This window comes from Schistocerca piceifrons, chromosome 5 (genome assembly GCF_021461385.2).
Source record: "Schistocerca piceifrons isolate TAMUIC-IGC-003096 chromosome 5, iqSchPice1.1, whole genome shotgun sequence".
Classification (NCBI taxonomy): Eukaryota; Metazoa; Arthropoda; class Insecta; order Orthoptera; family Acrididae; genus Schistocerca; species Schistocerca piceifrons.
The window spans coordinates 389,812,840-389,822,677 of NC_060142.1; positions in this window are offsets into that span (position 1 = coordinate 389,812,840).

A 9,838-nucleotide genomic window follows, 5' to 3' on the forward strand; every position below is an offset into this window, starting at 1 on the left:
ACAACTGAGAGTTAATAGTTCACCATAATCAGTACTGCCTCCCAGTGCAGGTCATATATTTTTAAGAAAGTAGGATTTTCTTAAATGTTCTCGTTTATCAGCCAAAAGAATTTCACGTGCATTTCAAGGATTATGGCCAGCGTTGCACACTGCTGAGCCTGTAGTTAGCATTCATTTTTTTATGAGAGAACAGAACACATCGCGTTCCACCGTAGCTGCTCTAGAGGTAAGATACTTTATTTGTTATGTGCACAGGGACCAAAGTTAGTTTTGAGCAGGGCCAGATGATTCAATGCCTAATGGGCTGAATGCATTTTGCAGTGACTGTATTTCGTTATTGGTATTGGGAGGTGCATTGCCCAATCGATTCGTGTAAAGTTTTGCTAACAATAACACAGAGTAAGCGCTTCACTTGCAGTTACAGCACGCCACATGACAATTCGAGTTCTTTATCCATTCCACAGATCTGGCTTCATTCGACGTAATCGTAAAGTTTGTTATTTCATTCGTAATGAAGAAAGTTACACACAGAACGTTACAAACTGAAGCATATCAAGGTAAAAGATATAAAAGATACCCGTCACAGTCTCATCACAAGAGAAAAACGGCCATTACAGCTTCGTTTTTGATATTGCACAGTAAGTATTCACCTTCGGCGAATTTCCTTCATACAGCACAATTTCAGAGGATTTTCCGTAATTCCTTCTGAATACAAGCTGCGCTGTTGTAATAGATAAACGTCTGTCATATTCCGACACCCAAAAACACTATTCTTGCTTTATCGCCAAGTTGTCAAGGTGCTGCATTCGAGCGAAAAACGACCATCTATATGTCTCCATATGAGCCCTAATTCCTTTACGAGAAATGTATGTTGGCAGCAGTAGGATCGTTCTGGAGTCAGCTTCAAATGTTGGTCCTCTAAATCTTCTCTATAGTGTTTATCGAATAGTACGTCGAATTCCCTTCACCGATTCCCATTTGAGTTCCCAAAGCATCTCCGTAACTTATGAGTCTTGTTCGAAACTACCGGTAACAAATCTATTACTGTGTCTCTGAATTGCTCCGATGAGTTCCTTTAATCAGACCTTGACCGGATCCCAAACACTCAAGCAATACTCAAGAATAGGTCGCACAAGCTTGCTATATGTGGTCTCCTTTACACATGATCCACACTTTTCGAAAATTCTCCCAATAAACCAAAGTCCACCATTTGTCTTCCCTATGTGAATATTCAGATGCTCGTTCCATTTCATATCGCCTTGCAGCCAAACGGCCAGACATTTAAACGATGCGGCTGTGTCAAGCAGGGCACTACTGATGCTGTTTCTCAATTTTTGTTCTCCCTACTCATATGCATTAACTTACATTTTTCAACATTTAGAGCCACCTGTCCTATTCACACCTACTATAAATTTTGTCTGAGTCAGCTTGTATCCTCCTACAGTGACTCATCTTCGACACTTTCACGTACACCACAACATCATGAGCTAACAACGCAACAGCCCGCCAGCGCAGCTGTCCTATCACACTTCCCTGGGGCACTCCTGCCGATGCCCATGTCTCTGAACTCTCGCTCTCGAGGGCAACACACTGAATTCTATTGCTTAAGAAGTGTTCGAACCACTGCCGTACCTGGGAACCTATTCCAAATGTTCGTATGTTCATTAACAGTTTGCAGTCGGGCACCATGTCAAATGCTTTCTGGAAATCTAGAAATACAGAGTTCGCCTGTTGCCGTTCATTCATTGTTCGCAGTACAGAGGGGTCCAAAAAAGTGAATCCACTGTTTAAAAGTCCATAATTTGCAAACTAATTGACGGAGTTGTCTCATTTTTGGTGGAAGTGTAGCTTGAATTCCAACTTCGAAATGGTCACCATTAACATTCACACACAAACGATACTGCCGAACTGCAGCACGAGCTACTGTCTGCAAAGTGTTCAGTTGGATATTTGCACATGAATGTACGATGGATTCTCGAAGTTCATCCAATGTGCGTGGCTTTTGTCGATACACGACGTCCTTCAGTGTTCCCCACAGGTAAAAGTCCAGAGGAGTTAGGTCTGGGGAACGTGGTTGATATTCCACAGCGCCTCTACGGCCTATCCATCTTCCTGGTAGATTTTCGTCGAGATACGCCCTAACACGACTTTGGTAGTGGGCTGGGGCATCATCTTGTTGAAAGTAAACTCTTCCGTATCCATACAAGTCTCAGATGGGAGGTAAAATGGATGTCTGAAGCTTCTGAAGGTACACCTCACCGGTAACTGTGCCGTCAAAGACGAATGGCCCAATCAAGCACCGATAAGACAACGCACACCACACATTTACTCCTAGCAAATTCACGGCTTTGTCTACACGGACGTTCGGATTTTCGGCGGCCCAGTAGATGCAATTGTGGCGATTTACTGTACCATTGAGTTTGAACTGTGCCTCATCAGATCACAGAATCATCTCTGCAAACTCTTGATCGTTGCGCACCATGTTAGTAAACCACTCGCAGTACTCCATTCTTCGATCTGGGTGGTCCTCGTTCATTGCGTGTAGCAATCGTGTGATGTAGCACTTCCACTTTGCTGTCTTCAAAATTCGCCGAGCACTTGAGCGACCCAGTCCAGTTTCACGGGCACACTGTCTCACAGACTTCTGTGGTGAGCGAGTGAATTGTTGTAACACACGACGGGAGTTAGATGGACTTGTTACTGTTACATGTCGTCCAGATAGTTGTTTGTGTACATCTTTAACACAGCCTTCGGCTTCAAATTTGTCTCGACTGCGACGAATCGTTAAAAGTGTCGGTGACTCTGATACTCATTTCGCCATTGCCGTTGAACCTCATTAATGTTTTCGTACTTAAAATACCACTTCAAAACTGACTTCCTTTCATCAAATGTAAGCCTTGTGCCAGCCATGTTTACTCGAGTAACTAGGTGCAACTAAGAACAAAACACTGACTAGCCGGCGACTGTCATCTGACAAAACAAAACAACGCCATACAACGTTTGTGTTGCGACTCCCGGAACTACAAACTATTACCCTACCAAAGATGAGACAACTCTGTCAGTTAGTTTGCCAGTTATGGACTTTTTAAACAGTGGATACATTTTTTTGGACCCTTCTGTATATAATATGAGGAAAGGGCTTTCTGAAACCTTTCTGATTTGCAGACTCAACTTTTTGGTCTAGGAAATTTATTGCATTCAAACTCAGAATATGTTCAAGACTCTGCAACAAATCGATGTTAAGCATATTAGTCTGTTATTCTGCGGGTCCGTTCTTTTGTCCGCCTTATAACAGGAGTCTCCTGCGCTTTTTTCCAGGTGCTTGGGACTCTGCACTGGACGAGAGATTCGCGATAAATGCAAGATAAGTAGGGGGCCATTGCTGTAGAGAACTGTCTCTAAAATCGAATTAGAATTCCATTTGGACTTGGTGACTTATTTGTTTTCAACTATTGCAATTGTTTGTGTACGTCTTGGATGCTTATTACTATGTCGTCCATATGGGACTCAGTGCGGTAGTCAAACGATGGAATGTTTGTACGATTCTCCTGCGTGAACGATTTCTTAAACGGGGAATTTAAAATTTCTGCTTTGGTTTTGCTATCTTCAGCTATCAAGAAGCATTAGAGCCGCTTAATTTTACACGGGACCGTACAGTGCTGCCAAGTGGTGTCCAAGCCGCGCACAGGATGAGGAACTGTTGCGTGGCTTTAAAGTTGTGTGTGTGTCTAAAGGTGTGTGCAGAGACATGGGCCGGTAATGTCTCCATACATGTGTTATGTCAGAGACCGGTTTATTCCCATGAGTGGATTCTGTAAGTGCGGAGGAGGACGAGATTGTCAATATCAATTAAGAAAAGTTCTGGAAGGGCGGAGTCTCGTAAGAAGACAAAATGATATTCATTATAATTTAATTCACCAGAAGTGTACATCAAATTTGGTGTATCTTATATGAACAGTAGTATGTGGGTGTATTCTCAAAATGAGGAAAGTTATTCTTAAAATAGTAATCGCTAATAAAACCAAAACACCAAACAATTGTTCTGTCTGTCTTAGTAGCTTTGTTATAAATGACATCTACATTCGTCAGCATGTGCCCATGGGATGACTGGCGATGTTATATCACAGACAGGGATTTACAATTAGAAAAGCATTCCGCACAGTTGTGATAACAGGCAGCGAGGCCAAACATATACTTTGCGTTTCGGGTTGATTCCCGAAGTGATTCAGGAACCATATGTGGGATAAGCGACTCGTGCGCGGAATAGCAGGTGATGTTTTCACTGGGAGTAGCTGTAACAGCGAGTGTTGCTTCAACTCGGGTAAGTAACTTTGGCACGCAAAGAGATGCTAATAATGCTCGCAGTGAAAAGTAGAGGACTGGAGAAGGAATTCATACATTGGCGACAGTTATTCTGTTGAGCGTATTCCTTAGGGCAGTAAAACAATTGGGGAAACGTAGTTTCCAGCCGCTGGAACAAGACAAAAGGTGGTAAGCGGGTATAATAAATAGTATGCCAGGATTAAAGTAGTTTAACAGATTTACGAGGTGCGTTCAATAAGTAATGCAACACCATTTTTTTTCTCGACCAATTTCGGTTGTGATACATCGTGGAATGTTCCCGCTTCAGCCTCTACAGATTCTAGAAGTTCCGATAGGGGGCGGTGATACACGTTGCCATCTAAATGGCGTCTGTAACGGTTGTGCTTTCCAAACAGAGAGTTGTCATTGAGTTGTCATTTAGTTCTGGAAGTGAACAAAAGCACCTTGAGTCGTTGGACGAGACGTGAATAATCATCGTAACAAGGTCGCGCAAATCTATCCAATCTTCCGAGTGCCGGCTGGTTCCACACAGCTGTCTCTCCTATAGTGATGGAACGTGTGGACACTCTTAATCGAGGTGATCGACGGATCACAATCAAACATCTCGCTACATAACTGGACGTTTCTGTTGGTGTCCCGGATACACTCTACACCAGTTGGGGTTCTCAAAGGTGTGTGCCCGCTGCGTTCCTCGTCGTATAACAGAAGACCATAAAGGGCAACAAAGGACCATCTGTGCGGAATCTCTCGCAAGTTACGAGACTGATAGCGACAATTTTTTGTTGAGCATCGTCACAGGCGATCAAACGTGGGCTCATCACTTCGAACTGGAGAGAAAACGGCAATGCCACTTTTACTTTCCTTTTTAAATTCTTTCCTTCTTTAAACTTAATTACTAAAAGTTCGAGGGGGTAAATTATAACGTAGGGACTAGAACTTAATTTTAACTAATGAAGGTTTATTTTTATTTCTTTTTAAGTGTAAGGTCTTTCTATTATGAAACGTCGATTGTAAATGAGTGACTGCAAAAAACTAATGTCCCCACACTAAGCGAGCGGAACAATACAAAAGAAACTCAAAATAAATCCTAAATGCGTCCACCTTTTTTATTTCAACTTAAAGTACAGATTTTGAAAATATCATCCTCTTCAGGTGTTGGCTTCTAGCGAACCGCCAGCAAGACCTAAATGTTTTTGTCAATAGTCACTTTTACTTCAAATATAATGGTAGCAGTTGGAATTTCCGCTTTAAAATAGCTAAAGAGGCCAATGTGGTCTCAATGGATACATCACTGACAACAAGCACGGGCAAAATATGCTGTCAATTCACCTCCGATACGTGAGTTCCAGTGCGTGATTTGGAAATGAACTTCTCCTTCTCCATTAGAACGTAAGGCCCCACGCAAGTCTGCGAACCAGAGAAGAGCTTACAAAACTTCATTGACCTGTTCTTCCTCATCCACTCTGCAACCGGATCTCGCGCCTCGTCTGTTTGGACCAACGAAGCAGTCACTCCGAGGGGAGGTTGGTGAGGAGGTTATTGACGCAGCAAGACGTTGGCTCTGATGTCGACGTGTGGAGAGGTACCTTGCTTGCATATAGACCCTCCCAGTAGGGGGGATAAGGACGTAGAGTTGCATTACTTGTTGAAGGCCCCTAAAATATCAGATCGTGTGTGGGTTATATCAACGCACTCTTCTTGTATGAGTGTTAGGCACTTTTGCAACGGTAACGCTACGTGCAGCAAGATGCACGACTAGGTGCAGTGAAGCGACATGAAGTGCGCGCTGTGGAAGTAGGAGTGTGCCAGGGGCACCCACCTGGCACCGCCCTGCCGTGGAGGACAGCGATGTACGGGACAGCTAGTCTCCCTGGTGGAGGTACGGTTTATTTTAGAAGGATGAGGATTTCGTAACCAGAAATATAATGTTGGGACACAAGAGCACAACTGATGGAAATCACTTCACTTCTTAGTTCAGGAATATAAATAACCCACATAACCTTCCATGAACCTGTAAATGGATAATGGAAGTGTAGAGGTGTAGAAACACCGAGCTTAAAGATAGTCACGTCTACCTTTTGAGAGAAAAGCCACAAGCCATAAAGTTGTTCCCCATGGCGGTAGTCTGTTAGTAGATTAGTACTAGGATCAGGCGATCGTGGGCTTGTCTATATAGTCGCTAAAAGGCAATTGGCATCTGCTGCCACAGAAGCCACTGTAGTGCTCTTGACCTACACGGCTGTCAGACGAAGGAATGTGGTGAAGTTGACAGATTCTGAGTGCAATAGAAAACTACGACTTACGAGTTCATTCATCCATTAACGTTCGCATTTTTCAACTATGATTCCGGAATTAGTTCCTCTCCATACGCAAACAGCTGTGCGCAAAAGTACCTGCCGAAACAGCCGGCTTCGTTAGGGACATGGTCGTGTGCCAACTAGGCTCTTTTTAGGGGTGCCATATTCGACCAAATCAAGAAGAAAATGTTAACCCCTGAGTGAAGCTACGACGGGAGACTACTAACATGACATGTTCGACCACGGCTTATTGCAAAATACTCATTCCCGTTTTGCCAGTTCGTTCAGGTCAAACTGAGTAGATGGACACACAGTGAGGTGACAAGTCACGGGACAGCGATATGCACATGGACAGATGGTGGTAGTACTGCGTTCACAAGCTATAAAATCGCGGTACGTTGGTAGAAATGTCATTTGTACTCATGTGGAAACGTTTCCGACGTGATTATGGAAGCACGATGGGCATTAACAGACTTTGAACGTGGAATGTTAGTTGGAGCATGCGCATGGGACATGCAATGCCGACTCGGTAGGTGATGTTTGAAGAGATCGCTGTCTCAAAAATCTACAGACACCAGTCTTCGAATGTTGACATGTATTTTGACCGGATGCCAGGTTGTGATCTTTCTATGCGTCGGTCTGTGGGTCTGATGATGGAGTAATATATCGCCGAAACTGGTAGCTCGATGAAATAAGAATTTGGAAATTTAGACGGTAGAAAGTTGTTTGATTTGACATTCTGTGCTTAACAGCCGAGTTCCCACACCATCTCTGAAAAGATGGACATAAAGAGAGCTCTACACAGTGTCGAGATGTTACCTTGTTCTGCTAAATCACCGAATATGTGTCCAATCGAGCACATATCCGACGTAACAGAACGACAACCCCAGCACCATCGACAAACACTATTAACCACCCTTTTATTGGCCGACGAAGTTCAACAGGCATGGAATTCAATCCCTCAAACTGACATCCGCCACCTGTATAACACAATACATGCACGTTTGCATGCTTACATTCTATATTCTGGCGGTTACACCGATTATCAATGTATCAGCAATTCACATTTGCAATGGATTATTTCACACTTATGTTAACTTGTGACTTTGCAATGTTGCTCACTTAAATATGTTAGCTAGACAAATGTATTCCCGAAATGTCGTTAATGTACATTAATTATTGTTTGCTCTTGCACACGCCCTTAATTATCTAATGCTGTTGGCCGATGTGTAGTTGCAAGAACATTTGGTAGTGTGTCTACAGTTGTGACCTATGAGCATCACAAGCTGTTACAATTATGCGCTATGGTTTTTCCAAATTTATACATAATTGATTTCTCGTTATTATAAAATGTTAAAAAACTTCACAGTTTATTTAGCACTTGACTGTCAAATCTGTAATTCGTTCCTGTAAAAATTTCGTTTGGCGTTCGTGGGGTAATTGTTGTAATTTTGCATTTCAGCTTTCCGCTGCGCTTCTGCGTATGTGTATTAATTAAGTTACATTCTCGAACTTTAAGTCATTATCTTTGTTTGTAATGATTACGAAGCCTTAAATCCACATGTTGCGCTTGATAGATAAAAAGCAGTTACGTGTTTACTTCTTTCGTTGATCAGCCCCGCGTATCCAGCCCAGTAGATACCTGCACTTCACTCGGTGCGCAGCACATCCACTGTTCAGCCAAAACATTATGACCACTGCCCAGCGGGATGTTGGATGCCACCTAGTGGCACGGTAACAAAAGTATGTAATCGGAGCAGACACGGACGGCGACCACCCTTGCGAAGATAAGGGCTGCAAATAGGGAAATACATTCAGATAAACGACTGTGACAAAGTGCATCTACGGAAATTGGTAGGACACTGAAATTGCCACTAGGCACTAAATGGTTGGACGTCCACGACTCTCCACAGAACGTGAGGTTCGGAGGCTTGTCTGCTCCTTAAAGTAGCATAGGTGGTGATCTGTGGCATCTATGCCGAAAGAGCACAATGCTGGTGCTCGAACAAGTGTTTTGGGCACACCGTTAAGAGCACATTGTTGAACATGGATCTCCGCAGCAACCACCCATACGTGTTCACATGTTGACGCAATGACGTCGTCAATTACGACTGCAGTGGACACGGGACCATTGCGATTCGACCGTCGATCGGTGGTAACGTGTCGCTTCTTCGGGTGAATCACGTTTTTGCTACACTAGGGCGATGGTCGTCTACACAAACGCCGTCTCGAAATTGTCGGCGGCTCGAAACGTGCACCGCGTCACGGACACAGGCTGGTGGCAGCAGTACTACGTTACGGGAAACATTTCCCAGCGCTTGCGTGGGACCTGTGCTAGCACTCGAAGTCACGCTGACAGCTTCAAACCATCTGCATCCCTTCATGTTGCATGTCTTCTCCGACGGCGATGTCTTCTTTCACAAGTACAGTTGTCCATGTCGCAGAATCAGAACCTCTGCTAGAGTGGTTTGAAGAGCATTATGGCGAACTCACGTTGATGTATATATCTTGGAGACCAAATCCACCTTATTTAAATCCTATGAAATCTATCTAGGTTGCTATCGAGCGCCATCACAGTGTAGGCAAGTTATCGGCACGTTATTTTCTCGAATTACGTGATCTGAACTTAGACATCTAATGCCACATACCTCCACAAACCTACAACAAACTGTCGGATCCCTGACACGCAGAATCAGTGATGTATTTCGTTCAAAGGAAGGACAAAGAAGCTATTAAGGAGGTGTTCACGATGTTTTGGCCCATCAGCGTACTTCTTCCTGTGCTTACGTCAAGTACAGCCAACGAAGTGAAGCTTTGTACTTTTCATATTGCAAGATGTATCTTTCAACGTTTTCTTGGGTGATTATGCATTTAAAATCATGACACCAAATATTTCTGTCACTTTCTATTATTTATAAAGACTATTGGTGAATACTGGCGGTGATAGTCACATACACGTCCGAAGCTCGTGGTCGTGCGGTAGCGTTCTCGCTTCCCACGCCCGGGTTCCCGGGTTCGATTCCCGGCGGGGTCAGGGATTTTCTCTGCCTCGTGATGACTGGGTGTTGTGTGATGTCCTTAGGTTAGTTAGGTTTAAGTAGTTCTAAGTTCTAGGGGATTGATGACCATAGCTGTTAAGTCCCATAGTGCTCAGAGCCATTTGAATCATTTAGTTACATACACTGCCGGAAAAAATTAGAACACCCTTTGAGAGGTTT